We start from the raw sequence: 24448 nt of genomic DNA, 5'->3' as shown, positions 1-24448 counted from the left end.
TTTCAAAAAGAGGACGAAGATAGATGTTGAATAACACCGGCGACAGAGGCGATCCTTGAGGGACTCCGCATGATACTGTGCGTTTCTCAGAAGTGAAGGGTCCTAACTTCACTGTTTGAGATCGGTTTTCCAAAAAAGAGGAGAACCAAGATAAATCGCCTTCTGCAACTCTGGCTACTTCAGTTAGCCGTGACAATAATAGTTTGTAGTCTACTGTGTCAAAAGCAGGGCCGGCCTTAGGTGTTCAGGCGCCCTGTGCGAGCTAATCCTGTGGCGCCCCCCCCCCAGACCGATACACAATAAACTACCCACAGACCACTACACAATACAAACGGACACTACAGCATTGGTGCATTTTACTATAGGAGCCATTTGTGGACTACAAGGTCCAGCATTTTACTATAGGGGCATTGGTGGACTACAAGGCCCAGCATTTTACTATAGGGGCATTGGTGGACTACAAGGCCCAGCATTTTACTATAGGAGGCATTGGTGGACTACAATGCCTAGCATTTTAGTCCCACCAATGCCTCCTATAGTAAAATGCTGGGCCTTGTAGTCCACCAATGCTTCTACAGTAAAATGCTGGGCCTTGTAGTCCACCAATGCCCCCTATAGTAAAATGCTGAGCCTTGTAGTCCACCAATGCCTCCTATAGTAAAATTCTGCACCAATGCCCCCTATAGCAAAATGCTGGGCCTTGTAGTCCACCAATGCCCCTATAGTAAAATGCTGGGCCTTGTAGTCCACTAATGCCTCCTATAGTAAAATCAAGAGAAAAATTGTCCCTGCGTCCATCATATGTTTTGTGCACCAGAAAATGTAATGGTGTGGGGTGGGGTTGTAGGAAGCCGACAGGGAGGATGAAGATTACAGGGGTGGGTGGTAGGAAGATGACAGGAAGGATGGAGATGACAGGGGTGGGTGACAGGGAGGATGGAGATGACAGGGGTGGGTGACAGGGAGGATGGAGATGACAGGGGTGGGTGACAGGGAGGATGGAGATGACAGGGGTGGGTGACAGGGAGGATGGAGATGACAGGGGTGGGTGGTAGGGAGGTGACAGGGAGGATGGAGATGACAGGGGTGGGTGACAGGGAGGATGGAGATGACAGGGGTGGGTGGTAGGGAGGTGACAGGGAGGATGGAGATGACAGGGGTGGGTGACAGGGAGGATGGAGATGACAGGGGTGGGTGACAGGGAGGGTAGAGATGACAGGGGTGGGTGGTAGGGAGGTGACAGGGAGGATGGAGGTGACAGGGGTGGGTGACAGGGAGGATGGAGATGACAGGGGTGGGTGACAGGGAGGATGGAGATGACAGGGGTGGGTGACAGCGAGGATGGAGATGACAGGGGTGGGTGACAGGGAGGATGGAGATGACAGGGGTGGGTGACAGGGAGGATGGAGATGACAGGGGTGGGTGACAGGGAGGATGGAGATGACAGGGGTGGGTGACAGGGAGGATGGAGATGACAGGGGTGGGTGACAGGGAGGATGGAGATGACAGGGGTGGGTGACAGGGAGGATGGAGATGACAGGGGTGGGTGACAGGGAGGGTAGAGATGACAGGGGTGGGTGGTAGGGAGGTGACAGGGAGGATGGAGGTGACAGGGGTGGGTGGTAGGGAGGTGACAGGGAGGATGGAGATGACAGGGGTGGGTGACAGGGAGGATGGAGATGACAGGGGTGGGTGACAGGGAGGATGGAGATGACAGGGGTGGGTGACAGGGAGGATGGAGATGACAGGGGTGGGTGAAAGAAGGCTGACAGGCTTTAGAGATAGGGTGGTGGGATGCCAGAAACAGGGGGATGCCGAGGAGCATGATGATGACAGGGAAGGGACAGTAGGTGGCATCATAGCATTAGATCTGTGTGTGAGGTCAGCGGGGATGTTCGGGGTACCCTCGATCAGGCAGTGACGTCACGGGATGCTGACCTGTCAGTGTCGGCCGGGCAGCGGACTGTCATTCACAGTACCTCTCTGATGATCGCTGGCAGGTCTTTCAGACTTCCACACACTCTACGGCTGTTGTCCATCCAGGAGAGGAGGTCAAGAAGCTGCTCAGCGGCGACGGCGGCAGTCATCATTATCCGCGCTCTGCACATGGCAGGAGATCCGCAGAGCGCGGGACAAGGGGAGGAGCCGGGGGAGGGGGAGCACATGGATCCACCCACTGACTGGATGATCGCGTTTGTGACAAGCTCCCAGCGCCTCCGCTCCCTCCCTCCACAGGACTGCGGGTAAGGACTACTACTGTCAGTGTCCCCGGAAACCAGTAGCCGTGGCTGTGCCCTTGGCAGCAGTGCGCTCTAGGCCTAGTGGTAGCGCCAGCTCTGACTGACTGCAAGCTGTGACAGCCGCACGGCGCCCATGTTGTTCTTGGCGCCCTGTGCGGGCACACAACCTGCACAGCGCAAAGGCCGGCCCTGGTCAAAAGCTGCGCTTAGGTCCAACAGAACCAGAAGACAAGATTCTCCTTCGTCTGCGGCCTCGAGAGCGTCGTCCCATATTTTAAGCAATGCTGTTTCCGTCCCGTGTCCTGGTCGGAAACCTGATTGAAATGGATCAAGTAGGTTGTGGGTATCTAGATGCTGTTGCAGCTGTTGTACCACTACTTTTTCCATTATCTTTGAGAGTACATTTAGGCATGTTATGGGACGGCGGTGGAGAGGGTCCTTGGGGTCTAGTGTGGGTTTCTTCAAGATGGGTTTGATTATGCCCTCTTTCAACGGGGAGGGCACTATGCCCTCCTTGAAAGATTGGTTTATAAGCTGCGTGATGGGAGGTGCCGGGGTGTCGACACATAACTTCAGCAGTTTAGTGGAGATGATATCATTCGGTGCTGCGCCGTTACGCAAGGCACCGATGATGTTCTTAGTGGCATGGATAGAGATGGGTTCCAGCATGAACTTACCTGATTGTGGTGGATTGTTGTGGGTATAGTGTGAATAATTGCGGGGGGAGTTGAGGGGGGTATTGTTTTGCTGAATGCTTTCACGGATTTCCCCGATTTTATTAATGAAGTAATCCGATAAATCATTGCAAAATTCTTGGGTGTCCGAATTGGGGACTTCAAGACAACCTGGATTCATGGTCTGAGTGACCAGCTTGAAGAGTTCGCGGGGGCGGTTGAGGGCGCTGTTGATAGCCTTCGAAAAATAATTTTTCTTGGCTTTGAAAATTTCTTTGTGGTATTTTCTTGTTATTGCTTTGTAGAGGGAGAGGTTTTCCTCTGAAGTGCTTCTTTTCCAGGCGGCTTCCGCCCTTCTGCGCTCTTGCTTCAGTAACGCCAGTTGGTTGTTGAACCAGCTGGAGGAATTTTTTCGGATGCACGTTTTACGTTTCGGCGCTATTAAGTCAGCGGACTGTAATAGGGCTGCGTTTATGGCATCCAGTGTTTCTATTGTTAATAGGACTCACAATAGTGAAATACCGTAGAAAAAAAGTGTAAAATGTAATGATAAAACACTTACAAGAGAATGATCAAATAGAAGCATAAAAATAAAGCCGGCCGGCTAAGCGAACGCCCGTCCGCTCGGACTGTCATGCGATAACGTCAGCACGTCTCCTCTCCCGACGCGCGTTATGTCACACAAATGACGTCATCTGGGGCACGGGCGACGCACTGACGCATCACATTAAATACAATCTCAGGAAACCAATCCTCGATCTGAGTCGAGAATTTCGAAAACCCGCGTATGGTAGCCTGGAGGTTCAAAAACGATCGTATTAGCAAGGAGATGGACTCCAAACCTCAATCAGGAAACCAGACCTCGAATTGAGTTGAAGACTCCGATGACTCGTGTATGGTAGCCTGGAGGTGACTCGTGTTTAACAAGAACCTAAAAAAATAAAAATAAAAAACAAAACACAGGGATCTTATAACATAATAAAAATATGCCAATGTGGGCGGTACTTATCAATCCCCGTGCCCATAGAACTAGATACGCCTGAAATTAGGCTTCATCCGACCGACGTAAGTTTCCTACGCCGTTGTATCGTCGGCGCATATTTACGCTGGCCGCAAGGGGCGCTTCCATTGATTTACAATTTGAATATGCAAATGAGGGAGATACGCCGATTCACGAACGTACTTGCGCCCAGCGCATTCATATACGCGGTTTACGTAAGTCGTACGTCCGGCGTAAAGTTAAGCATCATAAAGCAGGTGTAAGTTATGTTAAGGTATGGACCAGGGAACAGCCGTCGTATTTTACGTCGTTTACGTAGTAGTACGTGAATAGGGCTGGTTACATCACGTTGTAGGCAGTGATTCAACTTATCTTATGGAGTATTTTAGACGTGATTCTGAGAATGCGCACTGGGATGCGTCCACGGGACGGCGCATGCGCCGTTCGTTCGGCCCATCATTTGCATGGGGTCACGCTTCATTTAAATGTATCACGCCCACTTCCACCTATTTTGAATTAGGCCGGCTTACGCCAACGAATTTACGTTACGCCGGCGCAACGTTGGAAGCAAGTGCTTTGTGAATACTGTGCTCGCTGCTCTGCGCTACGCCAGCGTAGCGTATATTCGATACGCTACGCCGGCATAACTATGCGCCGAGGTACGTGAATCCGGGTCAATGTTTGGAGACTGAATGCTTGGGAAACCCTGCTTTAATATTTGTAATGTGCTCATTCAACCTTACTGAGAGGGGTCTTTTTTGCCTACCGACATACTGAAGCCCACAGGGGCATTGGAGTAAGTAAACCACCCCCTCAGTAGAACAGGTTATGAAGGGCTCAATTTCATGTTCCTGTGATGTCGTTGTGGAACTGAACCTACTGTATGTGTACGTCTGTGTGTACATCCATTGAAAGAGCATACCCAGCACCTCCTACATTGATGGAATCCAGTAAAGGTGTTAAACGTGGTTCTAATAGGAGGGGGTTCAAGAACATTAGGAGCTAACCTATGTTTTAATGCAGACGCCCCTATGTATATCACCTGTGGTGTATCAGGTAGAATAGAATGAAGAAGGGGGTCATTTCCCAAAATATGCCAGTGTTTCCTAATAAGGTTTTTGATACTATAATGTTGAGCCGAATACGTGGTTACAAATGGAACCACAAATGGCTTATTATGTACTGGCTTAATTTTGAGAAGGTCAGCTCCATCTCTAAGTTTGACCTCCTCCAACTTAGACATAAGGGAATTTCTATCATAACCCTTTTCAGTGAACCTTTGAGTCAAGATCGCTGCCTGATCAAAAAATTCACTGTTGTTGGAACAATTCCGCTTTATGCGTAAGTATTCGCTTTTTGGGACAGACTTCAACCAGGACTCATCAGGGCAACTGGTATGTATGATTTGCGGTCTGTGCTCTTGAAATAGGTAGAGGTAGTAAATTGATTCTCAGAAATGGAAATCTTTAAATCCAAAAAATTGATACTAGACTGACTGGCCTCAAAACTTAAATGTATACCCCTAGTGTTAGTGTTGAGAGATTCCATGAAGGACTGTAGATCCACCAAAGAGCCATCCCATAGGACAGGGGTCTCCAAACTTTTCAAACCAAGGGCCAGTTTATTGTCCTTCAGACTTTAGGAGGGCCAGATTGCGGCCTGCAGGGGCAGAAAATGTCCTGAGCCCAGCATCAGTGAGGATACATATGGCATCAAGGTTGGTGATCAGTAGAAGGAATAGCAGTACCCCTTATTAGTAAAAGGAATAGTATCCCATCATTGGTATCAGTGGAAGAAATAGTGCCCCCTTGTTGGGTCAGTGGGAGGAATAGTGCCCCAAGGGCCGGATAAAGGCTCGCAAAGGGCCACATCTGGCCCTCGGGCTGCAGTTTGAAGACCCCTGCCATAGGAGGAGGATGTCGTCGATGTACCTGGCCCACAACTTGAGTTGGGGCTTTTGGTCAACATAGACATCCTCCTCCCACATAGCCATGAAAAGATTTGCCAGGCTGGGGGCATATTTAGCCCCCATTGCGACTCCTCTGTCCTGGCATTAGAATTGATTTTGGAACCAGAAATAATTCCGAGAGGCAGCAAAGTGTAGCAACTCCAAAATGAAACAAATCTGCTCAAACAGACCTGAGTCTTGTCTGAGGTAGTACTCAACCGCAAAAAGGCCCAGGTCATGAGGGATTACAGTATATAGGGATGTCACATCAGCAGTGACCAACCACATATCTTTAGTGGGATGGATATCGGCTAGCAAATTAAAAATTGGGATGGCATTTTGGACACTAACGGTTGGAGAAAGAAATCTATATACAGGAAAAAGAAATCTCGCGCCAAATGAATTACACTAAATTATATACTTGATAAATCAAGTGACTAACTGAGTGAAGCTGCTCCCAAATAAAATCAGGTGACTGACTTGCATATATTGTATAGTGAGGTGAGGGGCGCTATATCAAAATAGTGGATGCGTGTCACAATGTGCGTTTGAGTAGTACACAGTGTAACTGTGTACCCAAATCTATGTGAAAAACCAAACAGATTATAGTCTAAACTCTATAAGTACAATAGTGCCAAATGCTGTGGAAAATAAATAAAATATAAAAAAAAAAAAAAAAAAGTTTTCTTTTTTTTTTTTTAAAAGAATGTCCAGCAAATAAATAGTTAAGTGCAAAATGGATCCAGTGTTGTATCAAGTCCAGGTGCAAAATGCAAATAATCCAATCCCAAATCGCAGGGAAAAGTGCAAATGCTAAAGTGCTTGTGAATCTTCAAAATAGCCAAAGTGCGAGAAAGAAGTGATCCGCCTTCACCTATAGGTCACCAGAATAATAATGGATGGCTCCTTACCACACGGTGTTGACCAGATTACTTAAAATATGGTCGATCAGGCTTGTTTTAAATGAGGATCAGCAGGGTCTCATTGGGTTCCAATGTCAGCGATTGCAGCAAATGGTGTACCAAGAAAGGAGAAGAGATACCACCATAGTGTAAAACCATTTAATATACAAAAGTTAAAATTACAATGCCAAATGGCCTCTTACTGTTGCTGGTGCCCGTTCCCGGCACTGAGGCTGTAGGTGGTGGGGATAGTAAGACAAGATAAGAGATGGCCGCGTCCTGGTCCACTAGCGTGCGTTCCAACGCTAGTTGTCCATCAACCAGTGAGACCGGAAGTGCGTGGCTATGCGTGTGCGCTCGGATACCGCCTCGACGTCACGTTTCAGTTAAACCGTCTTCAGGAAGCGTATCCAGCACACGCAACAGACATCTATTATATAGGTCTGTTTATCAGCCTGTGGGAGGGGCAATCTGATCATGTGACAGCCTCTGTCCCAGTTACCAAAGCTCACATATTAAACACATTATGGCTGTGCAAACTGTCTCCAATCATAAATCAATACATACATGTATCTGCTCAAGGATAGCAAAGAACTCATAAAATCGTTGGCATCCATCACAGTTTCAGAGGAAACGTGGTTGGTAACTGTAGACGTAGAGTCGCTTTACACCAACATCCGGCAAGCAGACGCAATTCTGGCAGTAAAGGAGGCCTTGGAAGAAAAATCTTCATTACCCCAGGCCCAAATTGGATATTTGGTGAAGGGTCTTAAAATAGCTATGGGAAACAACTACTTCTGGGCCCAGGGAGACTTCTACAAGCAAATCAAAGGAGTCGCAATGGGCGCCAGGTATGCCCCCAGTGTAGCTAATCTGGTACTTAACAGATGGGAGGAAGAGACCATTTTTAAGGACAATGTTACATCGCTTATATATTACCGAAGGTATATAGATGATATTTTACTATTCTGGGAAGGTCCCCAAGCATCATTGGAACAATTTTTATCCAAAATGAATACCAACAACTACGGTCTCAGTTTCACAGCAGAGTCCAGTAAGACTTCCAGCCATTTTTTGGACCTTACGCTAACGAAAAAGGGCAGCCGGGTCCTCACAAAAACGTATTTTAAACCAACGGACCGCAACGGATTCGTGCCTATTTCAAGTTGCCATCACCCAAAATGGCTGGGTGCAATACCAAAAGGGCAATACATGAGGATCCGTCGAAACTGCGATGATGTTGCGGATTTTGAACTACAAGCCGCAATATTAACTGAGAAGTTTATAGAAAAAGGTTATACCCAAAATGCATTGTGGAAAACGCAGCAAGAAGTCTTGGCAATGAATAGGGAGTCCCTCTTGGAAACTAGAGTGAGACCCCCCAGAAAAGAAGATGTACCTTTTATATCAGGTTACCACAGGCAATATAGAAGTGTGGAGAAAATTGTCAAAGAGTTTTGGCCTATACTTTTAAAAGACATGGATTTGGTCAAAATCCTGCCGAAACATCCCACCTTTATCTATAAGAAAGCACCAGGCCTGAGAAATATGGTAGCCACCAATGTCCCAGATCCTCCAGAAAAGCCACACACTTTCCTGGACGGATCCAGCTTCCACTACTGCACCCGCTGCAGATCCTGTAAGAAAACAAAAAGGCAAGGAAAAAAGATCAGTAAGTTCACGTCCAGTGTAACTGGACAAGAATTCACTATCAAACCATTGATAACATGCCATTCCAAATTTGTAACGTACGTCCTAGAATGTCCGTGCACTCTGCAATACGTGGGCCGGACTACCCGCGAACTTAAAGTCAGAATAAACGAACACGTGGCCAATATAATTAACGGGTACCCAGAACACAGCGTGTCTAAGCATTTTGACTTGTACCACAACAGGGACCCGAGTCTGTTAAAATTCTATGGAATTGATAGGATTACCAAACATTGGCGTGGTACTGACCTTACTAAGGCAGTATCTCAGAACGAGACTCAATGGATACATCGTCTAAGGACTATGCGACCACTAGGGCTCAATATAGAGCTCGACCTTAATTGTTTTTTAACTGATGCGTGAACGGCAGACCTATGGGGTGAGCAAACAAACAGTTTAGTGCATCATTCCATACACACACCCAGAGGACTTTGGGAGATCCCCACTCTAAGGGGCTGGGCAGTTTGCACATCACCCATCGGCCAACCCATCTTGAATTGGGCTCACACAAAACAAAAGGGTAGAGGGAAAACGCACATTCCTTGCACCACCTGAGCCTTGGAGTGTAGAATTTTGATTGTTTTACAACTAAAGTTACATACACACTCCTTGTACTACTCGAGTAGGATTGTATAATTTTTATTATTTTTTATTATTTTATAACCTATTTTAACTAATTTACAGGCTACGCAAATGGCACACATATTAAATAATAATATAACTGGGAGAACTAAAAACGCACTGCATCTAGATGGATTTAGAATACTGGTGCTATTTTGCACAATACCACATAACCCCTCTAGATGGCGCACAGAACACTATGGACCCATTGCATAGCATATTAAAAATGCCAGAGTTTTAAACAAATTCAACACGTCCAAATAAGAATTCAAAGATACATTTCAGGTATTTTAAGCAGCGAGCAGATACATGTATGTATTGATTTATGATTGGAGACAGTTTGCACAGCCATAATGTGTTTAATATGTGAGCTTTGGTAACTGGGACAGAGGCTGTCACATGATCAGATTGCCCCTCCCACAGGCTGATAAACAGACCTATATAATAGATGTCTGTTGCGTGTGCTGGATACGCTTCCTGAAGACGGTTTAACTGAAACGTGACGTCGAGGCGGTATCCGAGCGCACACGCATAGCCACGCACTTCCGGTCTCACTGGTTGATGGACAACTAGCGTTGGAACGCACGCTAGTGGACCAGGACGCGGCCATCTCTTATCTTGTCTTACTATCCCCACCACCTACAGCCTCAGTGCCGGGAACGGGCACCAGCAACAGTAAGAGGCCATTTGGCATTGTAATTTTAACTTTTGTATATTAAATGGTTTTACACTATGGTGGTATCTCTTCTCCTTTCTTGGTACACCATTTGCTGCAATCGCTGACATTGGAACCCAATGAGACCCTGCTGATCCTCATTTAAAACAAGCCTGATCGACCATATTTTAAGTAATCTGGTCAACACTGTGTGGTAAGGAGCCATCCATTATTATTCTGGTGACCTATAGGTGAAGGCGGATCACTTCTTTCTCGCACTTTGGCTATTTTGAAGATTCACAAGCACTTTAGCATTTGCACTTTTCCCTGCGATTTGGGATTGGATTATTTGCATTTTGCACCTGGACTTGATACAACACTGGATCCATTTTGCACTTAACTATTTATTTGCTGGACATTCTTTTAAAAAAAAAAAAAAAGAAAAATTTTTTTTTTTTTTATATTTTATTTATTTTCCACAGCATTTGGCACTATTGTACTTATAGAGTTTAGACTATAATCTGTTTGGTTTTTCACATAGATTTGGGTACACAGTTACACTGTGTACTACTCAAACGCACATTGTGACACGCATCCACTATTTTGATATAGCGCCCCTCACCTCACTATACAATAAAAGAAATCTATATACCTGCCCACTCGGGAAGTGATGGAGTCAATTCCACTCACTATGGGGTGTCCCGGGGGGCAGGTCTGATGTTTATGTATCTTGGGAAGATAGTAGATAATAGTTGTCCGCAGTGCTTAAGGGATAAGGTAAAGTTTCTGTGGGGAAATGAAATCCACATCTCCATAAAGCTAGTCAGCAGAGGAAAGTATTAAGTGCGCTAGATTTTCCTGGTAGAGAGCTGCGCTTACTTTAGACTTGATAAAACACAGTAGACTAACACGAACAGATGGCATGGCTCCCCAAATCATCAATGACTGTGGAAACGTCACACTGGACCTCATATAACTTGGATTCTGTGCCTCTCCACTATTCCTCCAGACTTAATTGCAAAAAAGGCCTTTGGACCACTGAGCAACAGTCCAGTACTTTTTCTCCTTATCCCAGGTAAGACGCTTCTGACATTGTCTCTGGTTTAGGAGTGGCTTGACACAAGGAATGTGACAGTTGTAGCCCATGTCCTGGACACATCTGTGTATGGTGGCTCTTGAAGCACCGACACCAGCCGTAGTCCATTCCTTGTTAATCTCCCCCAAATTCTTGAATGGTCTTAGCCTTGCAATCCTTTCAAGGCAGCGGTTATTCCTGTTGCTTGTGCACCTTTTTTAACCACGCTTTTTCCTTCCACTCAACTTTCCATTAATATGCTTGGATACAGCACTCTGAACAGCCAGCTACTTTAGTAATGACCTTTTGTGACTTAAGCCTCGTACACACAGTACGATTGTTGGCCAACCGAGCATCTGATTTTTGTCAAAAGGGCTTGTGCAAGGATCTTGTCTTGCATACCAACGGTACACAATTGTCGTGCCACAAACACGAACGTAGTGACGTACTTCAAGGAGTTTCAGCTCTTGAGCGCCACCCTTTGGGCCCCTTCTGCTAATTTTGTGCTTGCTGAGCCTTGATTCCAAGCATGCGTGTTTGTACTTTTCGACTTTTGTGTGACGGATTTGTGTACTGACCATACGAAAATCAGACGTGGAGCCGTTGTCTGCCGAAAATTTACTAGCCTGCCATCTAACATTTGTTGGCCAAAAATTGGACAACAATTGTCAATAGGAGCGTACTAACGGTAAGAATTTAGGACAACAGTCTGTCAACAGACAATCCCCTTCCAACAATCGTACCATGTGTATGAGGCTTTACACTCCTTGTGGAGGGTGTCAATGACTGTCTTTGACAACTGTCAAGTCAGAAGTCTTTCCCATGATTATGTAACCTACCGAACCATTTAAAAGCTCAGGAAACCTTTACACGTTTTAAGTTAATTAGCTGATTAGCGAGAGACACCGTGGGGTTAATTTACGAAAGGCAAAGTGCACTTGAAATTGCACTGAAAGTGCAGTCGCTGTAAATCTGAGGGGTAGATCCGAAATGAGGGGAAGCTCTGCTGTTTTTATCATTCAATCATGTGCAAGCTAAAATGCTGTTTTTTATTTTCCTTGCATGTCCCCCTCGGATCTACAGCAACAGCACTTCCAAGTGCACTTTGCACTTGTAGTGCAAAGTGGATTTATTTGCCTTTAGCGACACAGCCGCCTGACAAGTAGCGTCCCATTGTAGTCAATAGAACCGTTCTTTTTTTTTTTTTTTTTTTTTTTTTTTTTTTTCCACGTCAGACATAACCACAGCAAGAGACCTGCTCATGATTTTATTCATAATTCCGTCTCTATTTCAGGTATAGCATCATTTGTGGTAGTTTATTTATTTATTTTTTTTTTTTTTTTTTTTTTTTTTTTTTCCCAAACATAGCTTCTTTCAACCCTTTAGCAATTTAGACAGGCTAGAGCTTTCCTCATGTAAACGGGGTCCAACATGCTATCATTACGTGGTGACGTGGCGCAACCCCCCCTCCTAATCCCTTCCCTCCCCTCCCTCCCTCCCCCCACTACCCTTCCCCCCCCCTCCCAGACCATCTCCCGACTCCACCTAGCATTTTTATTGACTGTAATGCTGCATTCTTATTCCTCTCTCATATTTTCTGCGTATTTCCGGGACTTTTTGAAATCAATCCATGTTTCCCAAATGTCCTTATTCCCTACCTTGTTCTTTTCGCCACCGTATTTTACTTTCTCCCTCCTATAGGTCCCCTCTACAGAGTCTATCCACTCCCATATTTGCGGACTTGCCGAGTTTCTCCATTTTAGGGGTATCAATCGTTTTGCAGAGTTCAACAGATGCGGAATTAGTGATCCCCTATATTCGTTCACTGGCGTTTCTCCTCCATGAAAGAGGACTATCCAAGGGTTATTTTCCAGTTCTTTTTTAGTTATCTCTTTTATCAAAGCCAAAACTTTTCCCCAGAATGCTTTGATTTTTATGCAGTCCCACCACAGGTGGGCCATCGTTCCTCTTGCCTCACAACCTCTCCAGCATTCCTCTGCCTCCCCTACTCCAAATTTGGCCATTTTATCTGGGGTGATGTACCATCCTGTCAGGCACTTGAAATTCATCTCGGCGGTTTTTACATCAACCGCCGAAGTATGAGTCAGGTTAAGGATTCGCCCTATGGTCGTCTTCCCCCTTGGGACTCCCAGGTCTCTCTCCCATTTCTGTATGTAGTTTAGCGTGTCCGACTCGTCTATTTTCTGCAAATATTTATATACTTTGGAGATATTTCCTTTTGAGCTTTCGGTACTGCACAACTGTTCCAATATAGTGTACTCCTCTCGTGACCTCAATGGGTGTGGGAGGCACTTAACGAATGACACCAACTGAAGGTATCTCCACTCGCTGAGTGCCTCCATTTCAATCCTGATTTCGTGGAGGGTCATAATTTTGCCCTCTAGTGTTATGTCTTTTAACTGTGTTCTGTTTTTGATCCACTTACCCCCTATCTCTTTAGTCCCAGGTGCAAAATATTCGTTTTCTTTCAAATCCATAAGGGGTGAGTTGAATTTAGTTTTTAATTGTTTGTGTAATCGATCCCATATCCTTAAAGCATTGTGTGTGATTGCGTGTGTTGACGTGTATAGGGTTCTACGGTGTGGAGGATTCCAGATTAATCTCCCTAACTGTGCTCTCGCTAACGTGCATTCAATACTTATCCACCTTTTATCCTGTGACTCTTTAGCCCATTCTATGACACGTGTGAGGACCGAAGCGTTATAGTATAATCTAATGTCAGGTACAGCCAGACCGCCTTTTTTCTTGGTTCGTTTTAGTATTTGGGCAGAGACTCTGTGTTTTTTATTGTTCCATATGTACTTCATTAGGAGGGAATTCATTATTTTAATATATGACGGAGGCAAATAAATTGGGACCATTTGGAATTTATACAGAATTTTGGGGATAAGTACCATTTTTACCACATTTATCCTCCCAAACCACGATATTGGTCTATTATATATAGTTTTAATTTCTCTTTTGATTTCATCGAGAAGGGGGATAAAGTTTATTCTATATATTTTTTTCAAACTATTTGCCATTTTAATCCCCAAATATTTTATCTCTCTTTGCCAGGAGAAGTTGTATTTCTTCCGCAAGTATAGTTCTTCGTCCTTGTGGATATTAATATTCAAAATCTCCGTTTTTGTTATATTCATTTTAAAGTTTGAGACCTCACCATATTGTTTTAAGGTATCTATTAACTTCGGGAGAGTGACTCTTGGGCTGCTTATGTAGAATAATACATCATCTGCGAAGGCTGACAGTTTATGCTCGTCTTCACCTACTTCTATCCCATAGATTTCTGGGTTTTGTCGGACCATCGCCAGGAGGGGTTCCAATGATAAAACAAAGAGGATGGGAGACAGGGGGCATCCCTGCCTAGTCCCATTTTTCATCTCAAAGGGAGCGGATAAGGATCCGTTAATTTTGATCCTTGCACACGGATGGAAATATAGAGTTTTGATTCTCCTTATCATCCCTGGACCTAATCCTATGAATTCTAGGGTTTGTATCAGGAATCCCCAGTCTACCCTGTCGAAAGCTTTCTCAGCATCAACCGACAGGAATAGACCGGGGGTCCCACTTTCTTTGATCTGCTCCAGGAGAAGAAGCGCCCTCACACCATTGTCTTTTCCCTCCCTCCCAGGTATAAAACCTACCTGGTCTGGGTGGACGATGGCTGTCATCGCTCCCTTCATTCTTTCCGCTAAAATTTTTGCATACAGTTTCGTATCTGCATTCAAGAGTGAAATCGGTCGATAACCCGAGCAAGTCGTATTGTCCTTTCCCTCTTTTTTGATCACTGTAATCGTTGCTGTTAAAGCCTCTCTACTCATTTCATAATCAGTTCCGAGACCATTAAAGTATTGGCAAAGTCTGGGGATTAAGATGGTGCTGAACTTTTGTAGGTAGGCAGATGTAAAGCCATCTGGCCCGGGGCTTTTCCCCTTAGGAGTATTTTTTAAGGCCTCCCTTATTTCCTGTTCCGTTATTGAACCTTCCATCTCTTCTACCTCCTTTTCTTCTAATTTTGGGAGATTGGCTAACTGTAGTATTTCCCTACTCTTATCCATTTTTTCGCGTGGGCACCTGATCTTTTGTTGGATATCATAAAGTTCTTCGTAGTACCCCCGGAATACTTCTGCTATTTTATTTGTCGCATGTACTAAGTCACCATTCCTGTCTCTGATTTTTTCTATAAAATTCCTAGTTTTCTTTTTTCTTACCATTCTAGCCAAATTTTTACTAGGTTTGTTTCCCCAGACATATCTTTCTCTCTCTGTCCGGTCTATATATTTCTTAGTTTCTTGTTCCGCCAGAGCTCTGTATTCATCCCTACTTATACTCAACTTATGAAATATTTCCCCTTTTTGCCCCTGTGATTTATGCTCCTGTTCTAGCCGATATATCTCCTCCCTTAATATTTTTAATTTACTCGTTCTTATTTTGTTTTTCCTTGCCCCTTCTACGATGAAGATTCCCCTTATATACGCTTTATGGGCCTCCCAAAGAGATGCTCTGGAGATACCCTCCTTATCGTTCTCCAGAAAATACCATTCCAACTCTTTCTGTATCCTCTCCACTACCTCCTCGTCCCCCAACAGACTCTCATCCAATCTCCATTCTGGTGGTGTGTCTTTTTGTATAGAAGTTTTTATTTTTAAGGTTATAGGAGCGTGATCTGATAACGTCATGATCTCACACTTTGCTTCTATCACACTCTCCAGAAGTCTGTGGTCGACGAGGACGTAGTCTATCCTCGAGTACGTCCCATGCACAGGTGAGAAAAACGTGTAGTCACGGGCCCTCGGATTGAGGATCCGCCATACATCCACCATTTGGTTTTGTGTCATTTGTTTTATCAGTATTTTTAGTTGTTCACTATTTGTCCCCTGTGCACAGGACGTACTATCGAGGCTTGGACTCATACAGAAATTGAAATCTCCCATCAAAACTACATGTCCCTCTTCAAATTCTTTTAGTTTTCTCATAATTTTACTCATATATTTAACCGAGTTTACATTGGGGGCGTACACATTAGCTAGGGTATAGATCTCTCCTCCAAGTTTTATTTTCAGGAACAGAAATCTCCCCTCCGGGTCTGTTTGTCTATCCACCAGTGTAAATCGGATTCTGCTAGCGAATCCAATAGCAACCCCCCGAGATCGCGATGAGATTGTATCCCCATAATACCATATCGGATATTCAGTTGAGTAGAGCTTTATATTGGATTCCAAGGTAATATGGGTCTCTTGAAGGTAGGCAATGTCTGTTTTATACTGTGTTAATTCACAGAGAATTTTGTGTCTTTTAATATGGGAATTTAGTCCCTTTACATTATATGAGAGAAACTTGACATCTGTCATATATCTCTTTTTTTTTTTTTTTTTTTAAGTGTTTGGGATATTTTCTTGTGAAGTCGGTCAGATGGTCTCCCTACCTCCCCCCTCCCCCCCACTCTTCCCATTCCCTCCTCCTCCCTCCTCCATCCCATCTCCCCTCCCTCCCCCCTCCCCCCTCCCTCCCTCCTTCCCCATCCCCCCTCCCTCCCTCCTCCCCCCTGGCCTATTCTTGGCCTATGAGCCTTGGAAGGGCAATTCCTCGCCTTCACCCTCAACTCCTCTAATAGTGGTGGTGCTCGTGCACTCCCTAGACTCCCCCCCTCCCCCTCCTCCCCCCCCCCCCCGGTCCATGCTCCCGGAAATCCAGACAACTCATAGCCACACTAATCCACCCAAGTCGACAAGTCGGGGGGTTCTAGCTGCATTTTAGAGCAGAAATCATTCAGTTCTTCTGGGAATCTTAATCGCGCCATTTTTCCTCCCTTAATGCCTATTAGGCATGCCGGGAAGCCCCATTGGTACTTTATATTTTGTGCCCGCATCAGCTCTAAGAGTGGTTTCAATTGTCTTCTCCTTGCCAGCGTTTCCTTAGATAGGTCAGAGAATATTTGTAAGTCAGTCTCTCTGTATCTCAGGGGGGGTTTCCCCCTAAGTCTTCTCCAGATTTCTGCTTTATCAACAAAATTCTTGAACCGAACAACAACATCTCTTGGCCCATATCTATCTATCATCTGGGGGTTTCCCACTCGATGCACTCTTTCAATTTTGAGGGGCTTCATTTCTGCTGGTCTCTCAAGTAAAGGGCAAAAAATTGTATTCATGATCTCCATGAGGTCTTCCTCCTTTTCCTCTACTATCGCTCTGACTCTAAGATTCTGTCGCCTGTTGCGATTCTCCTGGTCCTCTATCCTGTAGGCCGCCACTCTCTGGCTCTCGGTCAGGGCCCTAACCTGCCCCTTCAGGGTGTTTATTTCTTGATCTTGTTCCTCTAATCTCCTTTCTGTCTCTACTACCCTTTCTCTAAGTCCTCCGAGGTCCTCTCTCACCTTATTGATCTCTGTCTTTATGACATTTTCCATCCTTAATAGCATAGCATTCATTTCTGCCTTTGTGGGGGGCTGTGTGTCCTGTAAGTCCGAGACCAACACTTCCGTGTTATTATGATCTTGCTCGCTTTCTATTGTAGTTTCACCCTTAGAGCTCTCCGCACTGCTTGCTCCCTTTTTTAATTCATTCTTCTTCTTTTCAGTCTTTTTTGCAAGCCCCGGACTTTTAAGGCTCCCCTCTTGAGTCATATATTGCTGTATGGAGCTATTCCCCAAGTTATTCTTAGTGGGTTTTAAGGTGACCCCTCTCGTCGATCTATTCATTTTATTGGAGGGTCTAATTCTCTTCCCCAGTTTGAATAATGACTTTTTACAGTCTACGCTATATTATTACTTAGCCTAGCCTGAGCTCCTCTATGTGGGAATATCTATTCCCCTCTTACTATTCTCTCCTCTCCCTTCAAGGGGAAAAATGAGGCGCAGAGGGGAAAGAGGGGATAAGAAAAACGGAGGAGACGGCCGGGAGCACCAAAAAGGAGAGAGAATACAGGGGAGGGGTCCCCAGTGAAGAGCACAGGGAAAAGGGGAGAAAAAAAAAAAAAAAAAAAAATAAAATAAAAACCCGGAGTGGGGGTACCTCCACTCCGCCTCCCTATTGAATCCTGTCTATTTCCCGTCCGATACCCAGCTCGATTACTACAATGGTCCAGCCGACTGTAGCTTTATCTTCCTATGTAAGGGCTGTCCGCCGTATGATTTTAGGGTTTGAACTGCGGTATTTTCTCTGGCTTGTCCTCCTTACCCAGGGTAGCCTTTCTCAGGGTTGGACTTCCCAAGCATCCGAAGAGGTTTTATATATGTGTCTGTGCTTTGAGTGAAAGTTTTGCAAACTCCTTAATCTGTTGAGACTTTGATTATCTTCACTTGATTGTACGCTGCATATAATTCTGTGTGTTATAATTTATACGGCCACCTTGCACATAAGGGTTACCCAGTGACTTAATCTGACAAGATGTTGGTATCTTCTAAAGGCAACTGGTGATATAGCTCAATTCAGCGTCTCTTGACGCACTAGTACCTCAGCCCACAGTCACGTTGCCGAGCTAGTTTCTCTGTATGTCCGCGTTAATTGATCAATGTGACCCTTTTACATATAAGGGGAATCCTGCTCCTTCATAAATTAATATATATATACAATCTTTTTATACGTATATAGAAAATAAAACTCGAACCAGTATAACTTCCCTGGTCTGACTGCCACTCAAGTCGCAGGTAATTAAGTATGAACACCTTACTGGTGGGATACAAACAAAAAAAAAAAAAAATAAATAAAAAAATCAAGCCAGCTCCGCAACATATAGGATTTCTGCCACGAGTCTCTTCCCTGGAATCAAGGCAGTTTAAGTCCCATATCTTTAGGTACACTTGTCAGCTTAGCACATATTAGTGAATCACCCGTCAACATTCTACCTCATGCTTTGGTAACCGCTAATGACCACCGCATTAATGATAATGATAATAGTCCTGCTATCTCCGTGTTATAAGACTATAGCAGAGTCTTTACTCAAACATGTACAGCATTAGCTCGTTGCACACTAGTTATAACACTTATAATGCTTATTAGAGATTTTCCCTTTTATCTCCTGAGCTGCGTCACCAGCAGAGAGTCCCAGCACAAGAACGCAAAACTTTAGGTAAACTTGTCGACTTGACTTAACGAAAATCAATAGATCACACGTAAAATTTCTACAGCATACTTTTCTCTGCGGCAATAACCAATAATTTAGCCCTAATTAACCCCATACGTGACATCTATCCAGTACATGCCCCGGGCTAGTGATTACTGGTAACCGCTCCTGACCACCACATTGATGATAATAAAAAAAAAAGTCCTTTTGGCTCCGTGTTATATCACAATGGCAGAGTATTTTACTCTAACCTGTCCAGCATTAACTCATTGCACAGTTGGTAGGATATTTGCTAGGAAATCCCCATTATCTCCTGAGCTTGCGGCTCTTGCTAGAAATTCCCCTTTATCTCCTAGCTGCGGTATCCACAGACAGTCCCATCACAAGAACACAGAACCGGGGGGAGTAGGGGGGGCCTCGGGAGCTAGGGGGGGGGTATGCGGGATGGCACCCAACCCTGCTCGGCTCCGCAGAGCGCCTCACCCAACCTCAGGACCTCCTATTGCTGCCGCTGCCGCTGCCGACGCTGTCGATACTCCGTTCCTGGATCATCCTCGCTCGTGGCGGCGCGTCCTCCGTCCCCAGCTGCTGACTGCGCGGTGCTAGCCAATCACGCGGCTTCGTCCAGGTCACGTGATGTCCCTCTGGGTCCCGTCTGGGGGATCCCTAGATAGGCCGGCCAGAGCAGGGCTGAGTCTCCGACTCGTTCACCGGGGGTGTCAGCCTCTCACGCTGGCATCCACCGGCCCGAAGCTGATTTCGTCGGCTCTCCGCTCCCGCTGCCACATGCCATAGAGTGCTCCGGCACCTCCCACCCTCACGTTCACGTGCGTCACGTCCTCATCTGCCTGTGAGTGAGAAGCAATAGAACCGTTCTAATAGGAGCTACGCAAGTCGCTCCGACTTAGAAAAAGGTTCTTGTACGACTTCGGGGGCGACTTGCATTGACTTCTATACAGAAGTAATTTTGCAAGTCGCCTTGGAAGTCGTCTTCTGGTCGCCTGGACTAGTCGCCCCCGAAGTCGTGCCGCCCCTGTGTGAACCGGCTCTAAATAACCCCCCATGAGTCAACAATATTAAACGTTTTCACAATATTCAAGTTTTCGGAGATAGTACATTTTGGGTTTTCACTAGCTGTAAGCCATAATCATCAAAATGAAAACAAAGAAATCACTCTGTGTGTAACGAACCTATATAATATAGGAGTTTCACTTTTTGAACTGCAGTACTGAAATAAATTAACATTTTGATGATATGCTAAATATTATATATATATATATATATATATATATATATATATATATATATATATATATATATATATATATATACACACACACACACACACACACACACTGTATCCTCACAAAAGTGAGTACACCCCTCACATTTTTGTAAATATTTTATTATATATAACCCTAAAGAAATTACACTTTGCTACAATATGAATCAGTGAGTTTACAGTTTGTATAACAGTGTAAATTTGCTGTCTCCTCAAAACAACTCAGCACACCAATGTCTAAACCGTTGGCAACAAAAGTGAGTACACCACTAAGTGAAAATGTCCAAATTGGGCCCAAAGTGTCAATATTTTGTGTAGCCACCATTATTTTCCATCACTGCCTTAACCCTCTTCACCAGAGCTTCACAGGTTGCCAGTCCTCTTCCACTCCTCCATGACGACATCACGGAACGGGTGGATGTTAGAGACCTTGTGCTCCACTGCCTTCCATTTGAGGATGCCCCACAAATGCTCAATAGGGTTTAGGTCTGGAGACATGCTTGCAAGGCAGTGGTCGTCTTGGAGGTGTGTTTGGGGTCGTTATGTTGGAATCCTGCCCTGCGACCCAGTCTCCGAAGGGAGGGGATCATGCTCTGCTTCAGTATGTCATAGTACATGTTGACATTCATGGTTTCCTCAATGAACTGTAGCCCCCCCCCCCAGTGTCCGCAGCACTCATGCAGCCCCAGACCATGACACTCCCACCACCATGCTTGACCGTATCCAAGACACACTTGTCTTTGTACTCTTCACCTGGTTACTGCCACACACACACACACACACACTTGACACCATCTAAACCAATAAGTTTATCTTGGTCTCATCAGAACACAGGACATAGTTCCAGTAATCCATGTCCTTAGTCTGCTTGTCTTCAGCAAATTGTTTGCAGGCTTTCTTGTGCATCATCTTTAGAAGAGTCTTCCTTCTGGGAAGACAGCCATGCAGACCAACTAAATGCAGTGTGCAGCGTATAGTCTGAGCATTGACAGGCTGACCTCCCACCTCTGCAGCACTCATACATCTATTTCCCAAAGACAATCTCTGGATATGACACTGAGCATGTGCACTCAACTTTTTTGGTTGACCATGGCGAGGCCTGTTCTGAGAAGAACCTGACCTGTTAAACCACTGCATGGTCTTGCCACCGTGCTGCAGCTCAGTTTCAGGGTCTTGGCAATCTTCTTATAGCCTAGGCCATCTTTATGTAGAGAAACAATACTTTTTTTCAGATCCTCAGAGTTCTTTGAGGTGCCAAGTTGAACTTCCAGTGACCAGTAAGAGTGGGAGCGATGACAACAAATTTAACACACCTGCTCCCCATTCACACCTGAGACCTTGTAACACCAACGAGTCACATGACACCGGGGAGGGAAAATGGCTAATTGGACCCAATTTGGACATTTTCACTTAGGGGGTGTACTCACTTTTGTTGCCAGTGGTTTAGACATTGATGGCTGTGTGTTGTAATTTTGAGGGGACAGCAAATCGACACTGTTATACAAGCTGTACACCAGGGGTCTCAAACTCAAATGACCTGAGGGCCACAAGACAAGTTTCCATATCCCATGGGGGGCCGCATGCAAACTTTCAAACTTCAAAAACAGTACTGGTGTCAGCGAACGCATTATTAACCCTGACCACTACACTGCACACTGACCACTACACTGCACACTGACCACTCACCACAGGGCACAGCACACATGAGTGCACAGCGCACAGCACACATGAGTGCACAGCGCACATCAGGGTACAAAGCCCAGCACATCAGGGTACAAAGCCCAGCATATCAGGGTACAAAGCCCAGCACATCAGGGTACAGGGCACATCAGAGCACAGCACATAGGGGTACAGCACAACAGGCCACATCAGGGTGCATGGCACATCAGGGCAGGGCATATCAGGACAGGGCACATGGCACAGTGCAGGACATGGCACATCAGGGCACAGCACATCAGGACAGAGCACATGGCACATTAGGGTACAGGGCACATGAAACAGCACATCAGGGTACAAAGCCCAGCACATCAGGGTACATGGGGCACATCAGGGTACATGGGGCACATGGCACATCAGGGTACATGGGCTACATCATGGTACATGGGGCACAATCACAGCACATCAGGGCACATGGGGCATATCAGGGCACATGGGGCACATACGAGCACACCAGGGCACATGGGGCACATGAGAGCACATCAGGGCACAATCAGGGAACATGGGGCACACCAGGGAACATGGGGCACATGAGAGCACATCAGGGCACAGCACATCAGGACAGGGCACATGGCACATCAGGGTACAGGACATGGCACATCAGGGCACAGCACATCAGGACATGGCACATCTGGGTACAGGGCACATGAAACAGCACATCAGGGTACAAAGCCCAGCACATCAGGGTTACCCCATGTACCCTGATGTTCTGGGCTTTGTACCCTGATGTGCTGTTTCATGTGCCCTGTACCCTGATGTGCTGGGCTTTGTACCCTGATGTGCTGTTTCATGTGCCCTGTACCCTGATGTGCCATGTGCCCTGTCCTGATGCGCTGTGCCCTGATGTGCCATGTCCTGTACCCTGATGTGCCATGTGCCCTGTCCTGATGTGCTGTGCCCCATGTGCCCTGGTGTGCCCCATGTTCCGTGGTGTGCCCCATGTTCCCTGATTGTGCCCTGATGTGCTCTCATGTGCCCCATGGCACATCAGGGTACATGGGCCACATCAGGGCACAATCAGAGCACATGGGGCATATCAGGGCACATGGGGCACATACGAGCACACCAGGGCACAATCAGGGCACATGGGGCACATCAGGGCACAATCAGGGAACATGGGGCACAGCACATCAGGACGGGGCACATGGCACATCAGGGTACAGGGTACCCTGATGTACAGAGCCCAGCACATCAGGGTACATGAGGCACATGAGGGTACATGGCGCACATGAGGGCACATTGGGGCACATGAGGGTACATGGGGCACATCAGGGCACAATCAGGGCACATGAGAGCACATCAGAGCACATGAGAGCACATCAGGGCACAATCAGGGCACATGAGGGCACAATCAGGGCACATGAGGGCACAATCAGGGCACATGAGAGCACATCAGGGCACATGAGAGCACATGGGAGCACATCAGGGCACATGAGAGCACATCAGGGCACATCAGGGCACATGAGAGCACATGAGGGCACATCAGGGCACATGAGGGCACATCAGGGCACAATCAGGGCACATGAGAGCACATTAGGGCACAATCAGGGCACATGAGAGCACATTAGGGCACAATTAGGGCACATGAGAGCACATTAGGGCACAATCAGGGCACATGAGAGCACATCAGGGCACATGAGAGCACACCAGGGCACAGGTCAGCATTTACTTGTTGTTTTCTTCAAAGGCAGAGTAGAGCAGGAAGCGTCTGTCATAAGTTCACTTGTCTCTCATGTCACGCTGCTACTCCCCGGCAGCCCCCCCCTCTTCTCGTCCATCTCGGATGTCACAAGCAAATGGGAATGGACGAGAAGAGAGGAGGGGCCGCCGGGAAGTAGCAGTGTGACATGAGAGACAAGTGAACTTATGACAGACGCTTCCTGCGCTACTCTTCATGCACCTCGATCTACACTTCCGCGGCACCCGCGGGCCATTTAAAACCGGTCCGCGGGCCGCAAATGGCCCGCGGGCCGGTACTTTGAGACCACTGCTGTACACTCACTACATTACATTGTAGCATAGTGTAATTTCTTCGGTGTTTTCAAATGAAAAAAATATAATACAATATTTACAAAAATGTGAGGGGTGTACTTCTGTGATAAATATATATATATATATATATATATATATATATATATATATATATATATATTGTAAACTTTGGGGATCTTTAAGCTCTGCGAGACAAGTGCGTAAAACCATATCAGTAAAGCAAAGGGTCTTTATTGGTGACCAAACAAAACAAAATAAAGCTTTTCTTCAGCATCCAAAACGTCACAACAAAAGTCCTGCTTGTTTCCAGCATAAATTAGGAAAAAGTCTTTCTTCAGAAAAACAACCAAAAGAAAGGCACATACGTTTTTAGTAAGAAGTCCTCCAGACCTTCCCTGCAGACACAGCTTCACTTCCAAACTACTCAAAGGTCCTTTCTGAGCAGCTAGCAGACTTCCATCTTGTCCTCACAGGTGCACTCTCCCAACTCACTCACTCCCTCCAGCATCACTTCCTGCTTTAATGGGTGGTTGTCTGAGATTTTAACCCCT

The sequence above is a fragment of the Rana temporaria genome, chromosome 5 (genome assembly GCF_905171775.1).
Source record: "Rana temporaria chromosome 5, aRanTem1.1, whole genome shotgun sequence".
NCBI lineage: Eukaryota > Metazoa > Chordata > Amphibia > Anura > Ranidae > Rana > Rana temporaria.
This window is presented reverse-complemented; position numbering follows the sequence as displayed.